Source organism: Globicephala melas, chromosome 1, assembly GCF_963455315.2.
Source record: "Globicephala melas chromosome 1, mGloMel1.2, whole genome shotgun sequence".
Lineage (NCBI taxonomy): Eukaryota > Metazoa > Chordata > Mammalia > Artiodactyla > Delphinidae > Globicephala > Globicephala melas.
The window spans coordinates 164,994,644-165,013,662 of record NC_083314.1 but is presented as its reverse complement, the minus strand read 5'-3'; the positions used below and the strand labels follow the sequence as shown (position 1 = coordinate 165,013,662).

Sequence of the window (19,019 nt, the reverse complement as noted above, 5' to 3'; positions counted from 1 at the left end):
ACATTTTGGTCTGTTCTAGATGCTTCTGTTAAATTTTTTTCTTGGATTTTAGCATTTACATGGGTAACCTGTATACTCTAGGCCTAGAGAGTTGGCTGGAGTGCTCTTTGTAAATCTTGTAGGGAAAGGGAAGTTAAAACAAACAGCTGGGTGTTGAAGGGATTTTCTGGGGAAGGTGGAGTTTTGGGAGTTAAGTGCTAAGGAGATGGGGCTGGAGTTTGAGAAGGGGAATTTATGTTGGATGTGGACTTTAATTTTGTTTTAATTTAATTCCTCTTCTTTCATCTTGTTAGGGAGTCCTTAAGGCTAGGCACTATGTATATATTTTGGTCATTATACTTTTTAATTTTGTCTTTCCATAGATACAGATAAGACAATTGTCTAAATTTTTTTTTTTTTTCAATTTAAAATTTCAATTTAAAGGATCCATCGTCTGGCCATTGACCAATAGAATCTTGTTAGCGACTCAAACCAACAAGCCTTTTTAGGTTAAGGAAGGATGCAAAGGGTGTCCCATAAGAGAGTGCAGCCCTCAGAAGATCCAGAAAGTTCACTCTCAAAGATAGTCTAAGAAATCAAAGGTCCTCATTGCACAGGTGTGAAGATGGTGTAGTGAAAATGGTGTCTCTTGTCTCTCATGGGCACATGAGACACCTCCAGTTACAAACTTGCTAATCTGTGACACCAGGCAAGTGCTACTGGAATGCGATTTTTCCAGCACTAACAAAGTAATGAAAATTGAGATGACAAAGTCTCCTGGGGGGACTGGGACCCCTCATGACAAACTCCCCTGCCAGCTGGAACAGCTGGACAAATGGAGGGCTGCTTGTGACTTCCTGTCTTGAAATCTCAGTCTATTTGGATGGCAGAGACCAGAGAAAATATTCTCATTGGCCACAGAGCAAGTTCTCAGGAAATGAAACAAGAAGAAAGGAAAAACCTCATCCAGTTTTTACATCGGGGATGTTTTAGAAACACAGAAAAGTTTGTCTAAACAAACTCTGGTCTGATGAGAATTGGGAGCTTACCAGTCTGTGAGTAGCTTGTAGGGTCTATGCCTGTGTTCTGCTCTGTGGTTTTTCCTCCTGATGACAAATGACACAACAAAGACAAAGAAAAACAGTAACCATCTCTGGGAAGAAAAGGATCAAGAAAAATCAAGAGTCCTTGTTACCAAGTCGCTATGTCACAAGGAACTAGTTCCACAAATATTTTCTCCTGATAATCAAAATTTAGAAAAAGAAAAGGACTCTCACCACTCCTGCTTGCAACAGACCCTGTAGGCAGAGAGATCCAGGAGGCTGACGTGATAAGAGTTCTAACCTTCTGCCCATACTTGTCAGAGGTCCCAGGATCTCTCAGCATCTAGCCAGGAAAATTTATCCTGCTGACTACACCAAATGTTGGGGAGGAAAAAATGTTCCTCTACCCTTCTAGGTTCTTCTGGCTGGTCTAGTCGTTAGATTGACATGAGACAGATTCACAGGAGAAAATCAAATTTTAATTTTGTGCGTACGGGAGTTTATAGAAATGTGAGACGCATAGCAATGACCAAAGCAGGCAGCTTTATACCTTTTAGACACAGAAACAATATATTTGTGAAGAACGGACAAGACAAAGAAACTTGGGCTTGGGTACTAATTAGTGAATTATCTAAGCACAGTTTGTTTACACAGCCTTCTCAGCCCCAAATTCCCGATCTCTGGCGATAAGGATGCCTCTCTACCTCCTGGTACTGGGAGGGCCCCCTTCACACGGGAGATTTATTTTCTGCCTTCAGGAGACAAAGAGGAGGTTCAGAGTGTTCTTCTTGCACTGCCTGTTCCTCAAGGAGCTTTAATTCACACTAATGAATATTTGGGGGTGGCCTGCCCTGAGCCCCGACGTGACATTTGCCCCATGCGGCTGCTCTGAGCAGTGGAGATCGTGGTTTGCATGTGACAAGCCCTGAACCCACATCAGGTCATGCTGGTATCTTCATCTGTTCCCCGGATGTGTCCCCTCCCACCGCTTCCAAGCTCAAAGCAGGGCTTTCCCTGCCTGCTGGGCTCTTCTGCCCTCGGCACTGAGACGTCATTCCCTACCCAGTGTGCTCCCTGCCTGGCTCAAAGGCAGTCTCCTTAAAACCCTCCCGGACCCCAACCAGACAAAGCCTGGTCTGGCTCTGAAGCGCTGTCCAGACCCTCCCTCAGCCTGAATCTGCCTGTAGGAGTGACCGTGATGACAACTGTCAAAATCATAAGGAAAATAACAGGTGATCTGTGCAGAGCGGTCACTCTGCTGGGCCCTCGTCAGCGCCCCTTATCTCACGTCACTCGGTACACAGCCATCACTTCCCTGTTTCAGAGCTGAGGGGACCCAGGCTCAGAGAGGCTGTCACTGCCCAAGGTCACACAGCTGGGAGGTGCCTGCGCAGGACCTGGGGAGGTGGCCTACTCCCCTCCCTCCCACCTCTGACCTGTGACCTCCTGGAGGACAGAGCCCATAACCTCCCACCTCCGGTCAGCACCAACACCAGTGAGGCCACCAGGGACCACTGCAGGGCCTGGGGCACGCGGGAAGGCGGCCCCCACACTCTGGACTCCACGGAGTGGGCTTGAGGAGACCCGATTCTGGTCCGGATTCAGCTCCCACTTCTCTGGGTGATTTTGTGCAGGTCGCCTTCCCTTGCTGGGCCTCAATTTCCCCATCTCTAAAATGGAGACATCAGTGTCCAGGACTGTTCATCAGTTTTCCAGGTTGAAGTCCCTGGTTTCTGTCCCTGGTGCTGGCAGATGACACCCAGACACTCCCCCTTCCCCCTTAGCCTAATTCTCCTGAGCCTCTAATAGCAGGTCCATCAGGCTCACCCCCACCCCTGGCACATTCTCCCCCCATCCCCAGAGACAGCTGGGTGTGTACTTCTGGAATTCTCAACCCAGGGCAGGCTCAGCCCTGGGGATCTGCTCCATGACAGAGGGACCTTAATAAAGAGATAAAACCCTATACTACCCTCCAGGGCAAACATGAAACACTTTTTATTAAAACCAAGATAGATACATCTATCTGGAGTCACATGAATTTTACAGATAAACATGAGTTCAAAGGACTTTCCACTCGCCCCTGACTCATTCGCCTCTGACCCCCTAACCCCCAACCTCACCCCCTGAACCTTCTACATGGAAAAGATCTTTGGAAGCACAGGGCTGTGGGCTTATCCCCATCGTTACCCCTGAGCAGCTGTGCAACCTTGGGCAACTTGTGTTGCCTCCCTGGGCCTCAGTTTCTTCATCTGTTAAATGGGCAGAGATGCTTTGGATGAATCGGAACTGGGGCCCATGTTCTCCTGGCAGGTAGACTTAGGCATCATCCCTTCCATAAATATATTTTCTTCATTATTCAAATACATTAGATTAAAGGAGAAGAGAAGAATTTATTTCTGGAGGCAGGTGCCTGTGGGTAAAGAGGGAAGCGATGGTTGGTGGGGGTGGGGAGGGGAGAAACAGCTGCCTGCATCGTGCTCTTTCTCTTTCTGGCCACAGGGACAGTTCTCCAATTCCATGGGGAGACAGGTAAAGGCCAGAGCATGGCTGTATTCATGACACGTTGTGTGAGCCTCAGCTTCTGAGCAGTGCAGCTCAGGGACCAGGTAACATCCAGAGAGAAGAGATGGGGCATTCTCCCCAGAGCAGGCCACCCGCCCAGCACCTCCTGGGCCTTCTGGGGTCACTGCTTGTTGGACCAGGGAGAGACCTCAGCCCTCAGCAGAGGCGCAGGCTCCCAGAGACACCGGCACTGGTGGCAGAGGTGGGAGGCCCCGCTGACGGCTTGCAGGGGTCAGCAGTCCAGGAGGAGGGCAGAGGGGACGATGAGTGTGATCGGAGCCCTAAGCATGCGTCCCCGCCCAGCGTGGATGCTCAGAGCTAACGGGAGATCCAAGAGGGAAGTGAGGTTCTATGGTCCTCGGGTAGGTGCAGGGCAGTTGTCTGATGTTAAGGTGGCCCCTTTATTTCTTGCTCTGAGACATTCTGATTACAAGAATAGTCTACCTTTCCCAGAGCAGCAGGTTCGGAGGGACACAGAGTGCTGAGAGATGCCAGCAGGTGTTTTCTAGGATCAGATCAGTTTGTATAACTGTATTAGCCAGTTTTTTGCTACATAATTAGTCATCTGGAAATCTCAATGGGTTACAATAGCAAACGTATTTTCTTGCTCACGGTAGGTGAGAAGGCTCCTCTTCAGGGCGCAGGTGGGCTCCGGTCTGTCCTCAGGTCCTTCTTGAGCCAGCAGCTCCCCTGGGCAGGCTCTTCAGTGACGAACGAAGAGAGCAAAGGAGGAGTGAGCAGGAACATTCGACTCTTTTTCAAATATTCTGTCTTAAACATTAAAAAAAATTTACAAACAGTAAAATCCACCCTTTGGTGGTGTACAGGTCTCTGAGTTTTAACACATGCGTGGATTAGCGTCACAACCACCACTATCAGGACACAGAACAGTCCATCACCTCCAAATTCCCTTGTGGTCACACTATATCCCCACCTCTAAGCCTGGTAACCCCTGGTCTGTTCCTCATGCCTATAGTTATGCCTTTTCCAGAATGTCATACAAATGGAAACACACAGCATGTAGCCTTTTGAATCTGGCTTCTTCCACTTGGCATAATTATTTTGACATCTATCCATGTTGTGTGTGTCAGTTGTTCGGCCCTCTTTACTGCCGAGTAGTGTTCCACTGAATGGATGTAAAGGCTTCCCTTGGTATCTGAGGAGGATTGGTCCAGGATCCCTGTGGATACCAAAATCTGAGGATGCTCAAGTCCCTTACATAAAATGGTATAGTATTTTCCTAGAACCTATGTACATCCTCCCATATACTTTTTCATCTCTAGATTACTTATAATACCTAATACAGCGTAAATGCTATGTAAAAACTTGCTGGTGTGCAGCAAATTTAAGTTTTGCTTATTGGAACGTCCTAGAAAAATTTTTTCCTAATATATCTATATCTATATCTATATCTATATCTATATATATATAATTTTTTTTCTTTTTTTTTTGTGGTACGTGGGCTTCTCACTGTTATGGCCTCTCCCGTTGCGGAGCACAGGCTCTGGACGTGCAGGCTCAGTGGCCATGGCTCACGGGCCTAACCGCTCCACGGCATGTGGGATCTTCCCGGACCGGGGCACGAACCCGTGTCCCCTGCATCGGCAGGCGGACTCTCAACGACTGTGCCACCAGGGAAGCCCCCTAATATTTTTGATCTGTGTTGACTCCATGGATGTGGAGCCCGGGGATCTGGAGGGCTAACTCTACCGGGGTTTTTATTCATTGACCTGTTGAAGAACGTTTGGGTTGTTCTCAGTTTGGGGCGATGGTAAATAACGCTGCTCTAAACATTCATATACAGGCTTTTGTGTGAAGGTAAGTTTTTATTTCTCTAGTGCAAATACATAGTAACAGTATGGCTGGGTCATGTGGTAAGTGCACGCTCAACACCATAAGAAACTGCAAAACTGTTTCCCAAAAGGACTGTACCATTTTGCATGCTGACCAGCACTGCATTGAGAAGTGCTGACATCCTTGTCAGCACTAAGTATTGCCAATTTGAAATAAATTAATAGCCATTCTAGTAGATGTGTGGTGGTATCTTATTATGGTTTTATTTCATGTTTCCCGAACGGCTAGTGATGTTGAATCTCTTTTCATGTGCTTATTTTCCATTCAAATGCCTTCTTTGGTGAAAAATCTTTTGTCTTCAAATCTCTTGTCTATTTTTTCAATGGGTTGTTCATTTTTATATTGTGTTTTGAGAGTTCTTTATAGATTCTGAACACAAGTTCTTTGCTGGATATGTGATTTGTAATATTTTCCTCTAATCTGTCCCTTGTCTTTTCTTTCTATTACCAGTGTCTTTCACAGAGTAAGTTTTTAATTTTGATGAAGTCCAATTTATCCATTTTTTCTTTGATGGATCATATATATATATATATTTTAATATGGAGGGAGGATGTAATTTATTTATTTATTTATTTATTTATTTTTGGCTGTGTTGGGTCTTCGTTTCTGTGTGAGGGCTTCCTCTAGTTGTGGCAAGTGGGGGCCACTCTTCATGGCGGTGCGCGGGCCTCTCACAATTGCCGCCTCTCTTGTTGCAGAGCACAGGCTCCAGACGCGCAGGCTCAATAGTTGTGGCTCATGGGCCTAGTTGCTCCGTGGCGTGTGGGATCTTCCCAGTCCAGGGCTCGAACCCGTGTCCCCTTCATTAGCAGGCAGACTCTCAACAACTGCACCACCAGGGAAGCCCGATGGATCATATTTTTGATGTCACATCTGAGAGCTCTGCCTAACTCAAGTTCACAAGGATTTTCTCCTATGTTTTCTTCTACAGTTTATAGGTTTACACTTTATATTTAAGTCTATGATCCATTTTGAATTAATTTTTGTGTAAAGTGTGAAGTATGTTTTGAGGTTCAGTTTTTTTGCACACAGATTCCACCATCACTTGTTGAAAAGATGATCCCTCTGAAAAAAAAAAAAAAGATGATCTCTTATCTATTGAATTGTCTCTGCACCTTTGCCAAACATCAATTGGCCATATTCTTGTGGGTCATTTTTGGGGTCTCTGTTCCATTCCGCTCATCTATATGTTTATCCTCTCACTAATATCACACTGTCTTAATTACTATAACTTTACAGTAAGTCTTAAAGTTGGGACAGTTGAGTCTTAAGAATTTTGTTCTTATTTTACAAAATTGTTTGGACTCAGTTCCTTTGTATTTTCATATAAATTTTGGAATTAGCTTGTCTATATCTGACAAAATATTTTGTTAAAATTCTGATTGTGGTTATGTAAAATCTATAGAATAATTTGGGGAGCATTGACATATTAACAGTAGTGAGTCTTCCAATCCATGAATGTGATATGTCTCTCCATTTATTTAGGTCTTTGGTTTCTTTCATCAGTTTTTTTTTTTTTTTTTTGTAGTTTTCAGCATATAGATCCTGTACATATTTTGTTACATTTATACCTAAGTATTTCTAGTTTTTTGGAGCAATTGTAAATGGTATTGTTTTAAAATTTTTGATTTCTAGCTGTTCATTGTAGTACATAGAGATTTTCATATGTTAACTTTGTATACTATGGCCTTGCTAGAACTTCTTAGTTCTAGGAAATCTTTTTCAATAGATTCCTTGGGATTTTCTACATGGACAGTCATGTCACCTGTGAATAGGGACAGTTTTACTTATTTTTTTCAGCTTTATTGAGGTATAACTGACAAAATGTGTGTATTTTAAAGTGTGCTACTTGAAGTTTTGATATATGTATACATATATTGTGAAATCATTCAATCTGTGTGTCTTTTTCCCCTCATTCAACTGCCTAGGGCTTTTAGGACAAAGATGAATAAGAATAGTGAGAGCTGACATTCTTGTCTTGTTCCCTATTTTAGCAGAAATGCCTTCCATGTTTCACTATCAAGTATGATGTCAACTGCTCTACCTTGCCATTATAGTGCGAAAGCCGACGTGGACAATACATAATAAATGGGCATAGCTGGGTTCCAATAAAACTTTATTTATCGACACTGAAATTTGAATTTCATATAATTTTATATATTATGAAATATTATCCTTCTTTTGATTTACCCTTACTATTTAAAAATATAAAAACCATTCACAGCTTGTGGCTCATATAAAGACACATGGCAGGCCTGATTTAGCCTTCAGGACATCCTTTGCCAGCCATAGCTCTAGTCTATTCTTCCATGTTTTCCCCCTAAATATTTACATTTCCCCCCAAATGTAAATAGAGATGCATAAATATTTTTCCAGTTTTCTTACTTTAATAATTTTAATGACATCAAAACATTTAACCCACAGATATAGAAAACAAACTTCTGGTTACCAAAGGGGAAAGGAGGGGGCAGGGATAAATTAGGAGGTTGGGATTAACATATACGTACTACTATATATAAAATAGATAACCAGCAAGGACCTATTGTACAGCACAGGGAACTATATGCAATATTTTGTAATAACGTATAAGGGAAAAGAATCTGAAAAAGAATATATATATATATATACATATCGGAATCACTGTGCTGTACACCTGAAACTAACGTGACATTGTAAATCAACTGTACCTCAATTAAAAAAAATTAAAAAAGAAGTATGATGTTAGCTGTAAATTTTCTGTAGATGCCCTTTACCAGGTTAGGGAAATTCATTTTTATTCCTTGTTTGTTGAGAGATTTTTAAAAAATCATGAGCATATATTGAATTTTGTCAAATGTCAAAATGTCTTCTGCATCTGTTAATATGATCATATATATATGTATATGTGTATATATATGTACGTGTATGTATATTTTTTCTTCTGTAGTGTGTTGACATGGTGGATAACATGGATCGATTCTTAAATTTCAATCATCTTCATTCCTGGAATAAACAAAATTGGTTATGATATATTATTCTAATTATATATTCTTGGATTTGACATGCTAATATTTTATCGAGGATTTTTGCATCTATATTCACAACGGAATATTAATCTTTAGTTTTCTTTTCCTATATGGTCTTTGTCTGGTTTTGTTATCATGGTAATACTGACCTCATAAAGTGTGTTGGGAAGTGTTCCCTCCTTTTCTACGTTCTGGAAGAGATTGTGTAGAGTTGGTATTATTATGTCCCTTAGATGTTGATAGAATTTGACAGTGAGACCATCTGTGCTTTGAATTTTCTTTTTTGGAAGGTTTTCTAACTATAAATTTAATTTCTTAATAGACAGAGGGCTACTCAGATCATCAGATTCTTCTTGAGTGAGCTTTTGTAGTTTTTATTTTTCAAGGAATAGGTCCATTTCATCTAAATTGTCAAATTTATAGGTGCAGAGTTGGTCAAAGTATTTGCTTACTCTCATATTAATGTCTGTGAGGCCAGTAGTGAAGCCCCTGCTTTCATTTACGGTATTGGTAATTTGTGTCTTCTCCCTTTTTTTCTTGATCAGTCTGACCAAGGTTTATCAATTTTATTGATTTTTTAAAATTAACCAAATTTTGATTTTGTCTTTCTCTACTGTTTTTGTTTTTAATTTCATTGGTTTCTGCTTCTGTCTTTATTACTTCCCTCCTTCTGGTTGCATTTTTATCTTGCTCTTCTTTTTCTACTTTCTTAACATGGAAGCTTAGATTATTGGCCTTGAGATATTTCTTTTTTCCCTTAATATAAGCATTTAACATAAAATTTCCTACCAACACAGCTTTAGCTACATCCCACAAATTTTCATTAAGCTCAAAATATTTTTTGATTTACCTTTAGACTTTTTTTGACTTATAGGTTATTATAAGTGTGCTGCTAAACTTCCAAGTGTTTGGGAATCTCCAGATATCTTTCTGTTATTGATTTATAGTTTATTCCCGTTTTGGCCAGAGAACATACTTTATAGGATTTCAATTCTTTTAAATTTGTTACTTTGTTTTATGACCCAAGATATGGTCTATCTTCATGAATATTCCATGTGCACTTAAAAAGAATGTTTTCTGCTGTTGTTGGGTGTGGTATTTTTTTTTTTTTTTTGCGGTACACGGGCCTCTCACTGTTGTGGCCTCTCCCGTTGCGGAGCACAGGCTCCGGACGCGCAGGCTCAGCGGCCATGGCTCATGGGCCCAGCCGCTCCGCGGCACGTGGGATCCTCCCAGACCGAGGCACGAACCCGCGTCCCCCGCATCGGTAGGCGGACCCCCAACCACTGCGCCACCAGGGAAGCCCTGGGTGTGGTATTTTTTAAATGACAATTAGGCTAAGTTGGTCATATTGTTGAGGTCTACTTTTACTGATTTTCTGTATACTTTTTCTATCAATTACGGAGAGGAATGTTGAAGTCTCCAAATATAACTGTGGACTTGTCAGTTTCTCCTTACGCTGTATTTTGAAGCTCTTTTGTTAACTCCATACATATTTAGGATTGCTATGTCTTCATGGTAAATCGACTCTTTTGTTATTATGTAATATCTTGCTTTATCTCTGATAACTGTCCTGTTTCTGAAATCTACATTTTTCTGATATTAATAGCCATGCCAAGTTTCTTTTGATTAATATTTGTATAGTACATTTTTTTTTACCAGCCTTTTACTTTTGACTTATCTGTATCTTTACATAAAAAGTGGTTTTCTTGTAGACAACGTGTAGTTGGGTCTTTAAAAGAAATCCAATCTAGCAATCTCTCTCTTTTAATTGAGGTGTTTAGACGATTTGCATTTAATGTAATTATTGATATGTTTGGATTTAAGACTGAGATTTTATTTGTTCCTTGTACTTTTTTTCCTTGATTTCCCCTTTCCTGACTTCTTTTGGGTTATTTGAATATTTTTATTGTTCCGTTTAAATTAATATCTTGGTCTTTTTATTACATCTCTTTGTACAGATTTTTTTGGTGGTTCTCTAGGGATAACAATATACACACTTAACATACAATATACATACTGAACAGGCTACTTAAAATTAATATTTTACCACTTCAAGTGAAATTTAGAAACGTTACAATCCATTATTTCTTTTACTCTCCAACCTTTGTATTACAGTTTTCAAAAGTTTTACATGTATATACTACCAGATAATGTTATGATTTTTTTTGCAGTACGCGGGCCTCTCACTGTTGTGGCCCCTCCCGTTGCGGAGCACAGGCTCTGGATGCGCAGGCTCAGTGCTGAGGCCATGGCTCACGGGCCCAGACGCTCCACGGCATGTGGGATCTGCCTGGACCAGGGTACGAACCCGTGTCCCCTGCATCAGCAGGCAGACTCTCAACCACTGCGCCACCAGGGAAGCCCATGTTGTAATTTTTGTTTTCAACTATCATACGTATTTTAAAGTACTAAAGGGAGAAAAATAGTCTATTATTGTTACCCAGATAATTCTGTTAGTCTAGCTTCATGTCTGAAGTTCCGAGTTTTTCACTGGTACCATTTCCTTTCTATCTGAACTCCCTTTAGCATTTATTTCAGAGAAGGTCTGCTGGTTACAAATTCTCTTAATTTTCTTTCATCTGAGAATGTCTTTATTTTGCCTTCATTCCTGAAGGATATTTTTTAGTAGCTATAGAATACTGGGTTGACAGTAGTTTTCTTTTACTACTTTAAGAATGTTCCAAATATGTATAAAATGGATAACTAATAAGAACCTGCTGTATAAAAAAATAAATAAAATAAAATTCAAAAAAAAGAAAAGAATGTTCCACTGTCTTCTGGCTCTATGAATTCTAGTTAGAAATCCATAGTCATTTGTATGTATTTTTCTCCTATATGTAAAATGTTGTTTTTCTATGGTTGCTTTCAAGATTTTTTCTTTGTCTTCAGTAACTTGATTATGATATAACAAGGCATGATTTTCTTTGAGTATATCCATTTTGGGTTTGCTGAACTTCTTGAATTCATAAAATAATGTCTTTCTACAAATTTGAGATGTTTATATCCATTATTTCTTCAAATACTTTTTCTGCACTGATCTCTTTCTTCTCTCCTTCTGGAAAGAACTCAAAGACACAAATGTTAGACCTTTTGATATTGCCTCACAGTTTCCTGAGGCTCTGTTCATTATTTTCTCATTCTTCTATCCCCCCATCTATTGTTTATATTGGATAACTTTTATCAATCTGTCCTCAGGCTAACTGACTCATTCCTCTGTTATATCCATTGCTTTATGGAACACATCCAATGAAATTTTAAATTTCAGTTATTGCTTTTTTCAGATCTAAAATTCCATTTGGTTATTTTTTTCCCACTTTTAAAATTGTGGTTAAAGTACACGTGACATAAAATTTACCACCGTAACCATTTTAAATGTATAGTTCAGTGGTATTAAATACATTCATAACGTTGTGCAACCATCACTACCGTCCATCTTCATAACTCCTTTCATCTTGTAAAACTCTGTATTCATTACGTAGAAACTCCTCATTCTGACCCCCAGGCCCAGCAATCACCATTCTACTTTCTGTCTCTATGCTAGCGACTATGCCAAGCACCTTGTGTTAGTGGAATCATCCAGAATTTGTCTTTTGTGGCTGGTTTATTTCACTTAGCATAATGTCCTCAAGGTTTCTTTGCATTGTAGTATATGTCAGAGTTTTCTTCTCTTCTTAAGGCTGAATAGTATCATTTGGTTCTTTTTTAAGCTTCTATTTCTTTGCTGAGAATTTCTACCTTTCCATTTGTTTTAAGAGTATTTTCCCTGATTTCATGGAACATTGTTATCACAGCTGCTTTAAAAATCTTTGTCTGGTAATTTCAACATGACTGTCATTTCAGAATGGGCTCCTATTGATAGTCTTTTCCTCTAGAAGTTGTTGAGATTTTCTGATTCTTTGTATATTGAGTAATTTTGGAGTATATCCTGGACATTTTGAAACTTTGGTTTTTTTAAAAAAATTTTGTGGAGAACTTTGATTTTTCTTTAAAAGAAGGCAGTTAGATTACGAGGGTGCAGGCCACAAATCCTCACCCATCTTCTTTGGCCGGCAGTTTCAATTTCAGTTGAGTTTTCAAAGACTGCAATACTATCTGATTTTTCCCCAAGTGTGTGCTTCCCCTCCCCCAAGGGCACGCTACATTGTAATTCAGTTCTTCACGCCTTTAGTGTATTGTTTTGGATCAGTTACATACATGCCCAGCCTGTGTCCAGGACTTCATACACAGCATTATTGGATGGCTTTCTCAAGCTCCCCACTTCCCTGTGCTTTTCTCCCACACTTTCTGACTCCCAAGGGCCCCCTTACTTTGTAAGGCTTCAGTTTGGAAATGCCTTGGTCACTTGCACCCACAGTCCATTGACCAAAGCAAGTCATACGGCCAAGCCAAGATCGTGAGCTTGCCTGTTCTAGGGCTCTACAAATCCACATGGCAGAGGCAGGGAGTAAAAGATGGGAAACAGAAGTCCAACCTACCATTGTAACACTGAGACTCAGAAGCACAGAACACCCTGGCCTCAGATGGCTCATCTGGGTTGCCCACAGTCCTCCAGATTACTGGTGCCACCTTTCCTTTAATGTCTTGTAAACTGGCTTGAACCACAGCTCAGGCTCTCTGCAAAGTCCAGGGCATTCCCAAAGAGGTCTACAGATTCCCCCGGGCTTAGGGTCTCCTGATCACTGCTTCTCGTTGTTTCCTTTCTCTTCTCAGTTTTATCCATGTCCCTCCCATGTCTGTTCTCCTTTTTCCACCTCCACCTGCACCCCAGCTTAGGGCTCAAGTTTCCATAATCAAAAACCCTTGCTTTGCTTGACAGAGCAAAAATCATTTATTCTGAGCTTCTCTTTAGCCCCATAAAATGCCTTTCCTTTTTTTTTTTTTTTCCCTTACTGTTAACTCAATAACATTCTGAGGCACAGACAAACTGCCTGTCTGGGTGAAGACATAAACTAAAGGGAACTAGCATAAAGATTTGTCCCAGACCAACTCCTTTCTGGAGTTGGAGGAGTGTCTTTTCTTTCTTCCTGATGCTTGTATTAGCATAGGAGGGGCGCTGAGAAACACTACAGTGAGAAAGTCAGTTTACGGTTGTTTAGTTCAGCCTTTCCAAAACTTACTTGGCCGTGGAACACCTCCGTCATGGAGCATGTGTGAACATCTGAAAGCTCAAGGTGTGGGAAAGCCATCGAGAACGGGGGGGTGGTTGTGAGGATTAAAAGAAGGAAGCTGAGCCTCAGGTAGTTTTTGGCGATGCCGGTTCCCTTCCTTCTCTAGAGACCCCACCCTGTCAGTGACCCTGAAAAATTATCCAAATGAGAAAACTATTGAGAACGAGAGAGGAAGCACTATTAATTATTACACCAGGGCAGTAGGCATATACTGGGCTGTCCTGGGCCAAGCGGGGCATAAGGTCCCCTGTGCATTTGTGTTATAGCTGGTGGTAGCTTCAGATGAGCTGTGAGTTCTCTGTAGGTCTCAGTTTCCCCACCTGTGGGATGAGGACCTCTTAGTTCATTTATTTTTCCATTTATTCAATCAGTCAACAAATACGTAACCAAGCTTTCCTAGGAGCTAGCACTGTGCTGGGCCGTCAGGAGCCAACAGTGGGATGAGAGCCTCCCCACCTTCAAGGGCGTCACCATATAGAAGGAGACACAGATGTGGGACTGTTCGGGGATCGTGGTCTCGGCTGCACCTTGACTTTAACCCTGAATCCCCGAACAGAGACCAGTCTAGAAGGGCCTTTTGGTGGTACATCCTGGGCTGTCACAGGAAGATGATCCCATAGCACCTGGAGCCTCCCCTCACCTGCACTGATTCCAGCAACTTCCAGGCTGGAGTCCTAGGGAACTGGCGGAGGCACGGCCACCTCTCTCCCTGGGAGCGCTAATCACTACTCACCCACTGCTCTGGGGAATGATTACCTGTCAAGGTTCATTTGAGCCCGTGGCTTCCTGGAGGTTCTCCCCACCCCCTGCATCAGGCCGTCCTGATGGCAGCAGGGAAGCTGCTCCCCAGGAAGTGAGAGAGAGGAAAATTACCTTCCACTCTACCTCATCACCTATTTGGACTGGCAGCCACGGCAACAGCTTGTGTCCTGCCAAGCCTGATAACAGAACTGTCATGGCCCGTGGACAGTCTGACCCTGCGAGGTGAGTGGTGAGGATTCCAGGAAATTGTGGAGATTGCCGGCAAAATAGGCCTCCTCAAATTAGATTGCCTTGCTGAGTGATTTCAGACTTGGCAAATTGCATCTTGAGCAGGGCCTGTTACTCTGCTTCCCTCAGCCCAACTATTAAAGCTTTCTTCAAAGACCATCACCACTAGAGACAGCTGGCTTTGGATTTGAATCTCTGTATGTGACCAGGTGCATGAGGGTAGATAAGTTACTTCCTAGGGACAATATTTCATGGGGATAATAACTGCATCAGTCAGGACCCTTTTGATTATAAGGGAAAGAAAAGCAGAAGAGGAACTACAAGCATATTAAATGAAACGTCCAGGGGAATTTCAGGTACGGCTGGATCCAGGTGATCAGATGAGGTCTTCAGGAATCCATCTCTCCCTGTAAGTTGACTCTTATTTTTCTCCTTTTTTGCTTCCCTACCATACAACCCCTCTCTTCCTGGAGGCCCCCAGAGGTTCCAGCAGAAGGGAGAGCTTCACTAGCTCAGTAATTCCAAAAAAGTCTCAGGATAGAATTTCATTGGTCAGTCCTGAGGTATATGCCCATCCCTAAACTAATTGCATGGCCAGAGGTTATGTGCAGTATTTCTAATTACTAATTGGCCAGGCTGACATTATGTGCTCATCTCCTGGAACCCAAACCACCAAGGACCTAGGAAGTGGTGGCAGTGGGTCCCCAAAGAAAAATGGAGGAGGCGGTACTCTAGAGAAAGAGGGAGTAGGTTTCCAGCTGGCAAACTAGTCTCTTGATCGGGGAGAGATTGAAAATACTTACCAACCACTAGACCCAAGGCACTGACCAATAGGGTTGGAGGCTGCCAGAGCTGGGCAGGGCCCCAGAGGCCCCCTGCTGGGCTGCATGATAACTATTTAGTTACTGGAGGGTGAGGACGTGTGAGGGTACCTGGAGAGGGGCTGGGGCACACGGGGCTCAGGATGGCAACTGATACCAGCCAATAAAGGCACATTTCTGCATTTTTACCAACTGCTCTGGCTGCTCCAGTGCCTCTTGGTGAACATTCCCTGCTGACCGCAGCTTTGCCCAGACCCCCCGCCTTGTTCTCTCAGGTCAACCTCTGCTTGCGGCTTTAGCAGCACCCTTAGGCTTATCTGTGCACAATTCCTCCGTAGATCTTCATTAGCACGCGTGGGCCACTGTTCAGAACAGCCTGCCCCACAGGCCACCGGCCTTGTAGGTGGACCTCGCCGCGGTGCCAGTGGCAGTGAGCGGTGGGCCCAGCGTCTCCACGTTCTCCCAAGCAGGGTCTGTGCTGTTGTGTATTCAGTAACCTTAGACCTCAGGCCGCCTTATCTGCGTCAGCCTCAAGATAGCCGATGTTTGCGCAGCACCTGTTGGTGCCAGGTACAAGTCTAAGCACCTTCCCTGTGTTAACTCATTGAATCCTCACAGCAACCTCATGAGGGAGGAACCATGATTACCCCCATTTTACAGATGAGAAACCGAAGCACACGGAGGTTCAACAACTTGCTCAGGTCACACAGCTAGCTAGCGGCAGGGCTGAGACTTGAACCTAGGACGTCTGGCTCCTCATGAGGATTAAACAGGATGATGGAGGCAGGAAGTGCAAACGCCTGGCACGGGGGCAGCACCCAGTGAAGTCACCTCTACTCTGATTAGCTCTTGGCTCAGTAAACTGGCACTGAGCACCTGCTGTCTGTATGGCCTGCGTCGGGGCCTGGGGTTTGGGGGTTTGAATAAGGAAACAGGATTCGCAACCCCCTGGGAAGAGACAGTCCAGCGGGAATGACGCGATACATGGACAAACATCACTGTTGAACGGGAGGATCACATGGAGGTTCAAGGTGTTGGGCTCAGAGGTGGCGAGAGATGCCCACCACGGGGAAGGTCAGGATGGGCTCCACAGAGGGGGGCGCAGACGAATGGGACCTTGAAAGAAGGTGCAGTCATAGGCAATGAAGTTCTCCTGGTGGCAGGAATCAGAAACTCACTCAAGCTAACTTACACCCAGAGGGGGATCCAGGACCTAGGGTGGCCCCCCAGATCCAAGGTCAGGAGTGTGGTCAGACCCCAGAACGGAGAGCGGGGAGTGGGCAGAGCTGGGGTTCTCCCTCACGGTCCTGGGTTTCTGCTCCTTTTACACATCGTGGTTCCCCCCTTCCCCCCATCAGCATCCTCCTTGACCAGGCCCATGACAGAACCCCGCAACAGACCCCTTGAGTTTATGCAGTTTACAGTTTACACGTTATAGGTCTGGCCAAGGAAAGAATAACTCCTGGGTCTACCATTACTCCTGCCAGGCCCAGCTCTGGTCAAGGGAGCTGTGCTGGGAGCAGGGTGATGCAAAAAAGCCTGTGGGTCCCACTGATTGTGGGGGAGGGGGGAGTGGAGAGGGGGAGGGTAACTGGGAAGGCTGCCCAGGAGCCCCTCAGGGGGAGAATGTCGCCCAACGGTGACAAGGCCAGGTGGGCATTCTGGAGGCGGAAGGGGGGAGAAACATTGTCGGGAACCGTTAAGATGACAAAATGGAGTCATGAGAGGCGGCCGCAGCAGCTGGCCCTGTGCAGAGTCATTTATATGCTCTTCCCCAATTAGACGTCACCTGAAGTAGATGCAGTGGCATCCCGGAGCATGAGGAACCTGAGACGTATTTGCTCAAGTTCCCCCAGCTGGGGAGTGGCAGAGCCAGGATTCAGAGGCAGAATTTCCTGGTGCCAAAATTACACTGCCCACGTGCCCAAACATCTGGATCACCCCCAGGTCAGCCCACACCCAGGACGAAGTCCAAGGCCTCCGAGGCCTTGGCCTGATCTGGTCCCCATCCTATGTGACCTCCTCTCCCTCCATTCCTTCCTCACTCTGCTCCAGCCTCACTGGTCTCCTGGCCGTCCCATGACCACACCCAGTACAGTCCCACACCAGGGTCTTGGCATGTGCCCTTCCCTCTGCCCCAGATGCTTATCCACCTGGATGCACACGGCCCACCTGACTCAGGTCTCTGCTCAGATGTCCCCCCACCGCCCCCAGATGGCCTTCTCGGCACAGCCCATCACCGCAGCCTCTCCATGGCTCCCTCCACCCCTCTGCTTTATTCTTCTCTATCACGTGTCCTCTCTGACATCATGGGATCATATGCACATTTGTTTTTCTGGTCATTGTCCATGTTCTACAGTAAAATGCAAGCTCAAAGATTAGGCTGGTTTTGTTCACCGATTTTTTCCTGCTGTCTAGAGCATAGCTTGGCACACAAAAGACAATAACTATTTGTGTGCAAATCAACCTATTAAAGGGGGTGTCAACACCTCTGCTATACATGTGTCATGATGATTACATTACATCGTGTATATATAGATTGGCCTGACTCGGGGCAATTTCTCAATGAAGGTCATTATCATGATCTTTCCCTCAGTTGTGCTCCTGCCCCAGGGTCCTGTGACTTTTCTAAACGGCAGCAGCAGCCACCCAGTCACCCTTGTTGAAAAGCTGGGTGTGGGGGTCACCAACACCTCTTGCCCAGTATTCCTGCTCTCCACAAGGAAGGGTTGACTTCCCGGCCCCCTGTGGTTGTGGGGGGAGTAGTTGAGCAACTCATTCTGGCCAATTGTGAGCAAAAGTTCTTGCTTTGGACTGAATTGTGTCCCCCCCCCCACAGAATTCATATACTGAAGCCTGAACCCTCAATATGATGGTGTTTGGAGATGGGGCACTTGGGAGGTGATTAGGTTTAGATGAGGTCCTGAGGGTGGGACCCCTGTGATGGGATTAGTGTCCTTATAAGAAGAGATACCAGAGCTTGCTTCCTCTCCCTCTCTCCATATTCATGCATGGAGCAAAGGCCATGTGAGGACATGGCCAGAAGGTGGCCGTCTGCAACAGAGAAAGAGCCCTCACCAGACGCCAACCCTGCCAGCACTTTGATCTTGGACTTCTAGTCTCCAGAACTGTGAGAAATAAATTCCTGTTGTTTAAGCCACTCAATACTATTCTAGTATTTTGTTATGGCAGCTTGAGCCGACTGAGACAGTGGTGTGTGCCAACTCTGAGCTGGAGCATTTGATGTTGATGGGAGACCCCCCAGAGTTCTCTGTTGATTTGCTACGGTGACTGGCAATGTAGCAAATGGTGGCCACTCTGTTGGCCTAAGTCCCTGAGTGAAGACCATAAGGGGCAGAGCCTCAGCTGGGCCTCAAAGGACACAAAGCCTGAGTGATAGATTTTTGATCTTTGTTGATTTGGGGGCTATTTATTATTGCAGCAGAGCCTTCCTTGTCCTGACTGATAAAGTTACAGGGGCTGGGAATGTTATCCCTCAATCACACGTCAGAACAATATCTCTTTAGGATAAAGGAGGGCTTGCTGTTGCTGGATGAATTCAGGCCTTGTCACTTCTCTGGTTCCTGGAGAGAA

At 44.1% G+C, this 19,019-nt stretch overlaps 1 long non-coding RNA gene across 2 annotated transcripts in view; it reads right to left on the bottom strand.

The window, feature by feature from the left end:
* Window positions 1-19,019, bottom strand: part of LOC132593912 (uncharacterized) — a 40,139-nt gene that overhangs the window by 9,357 nt on the left and 11,763 nt on the right. Inside the window, exons 2-3 of one of the 2 annotated variants that reach the window (XR_009559991.1) lie at window positions 4,197-4,285; window positions 1,029-1,085 (exon numbers count right to left, since the gene is read on the bottom strand). This is a non-coding gene — a long non-coding RNA (uncharacterized lncRNA). Of the gene's footprint in view, window positions 1-1,028; window positions 1,086-4,196; window positions 4,738-19,019 lie in introns of those variants that run through there. The other variant, XR_009559990.1, reaches the window with a different exon arrangement.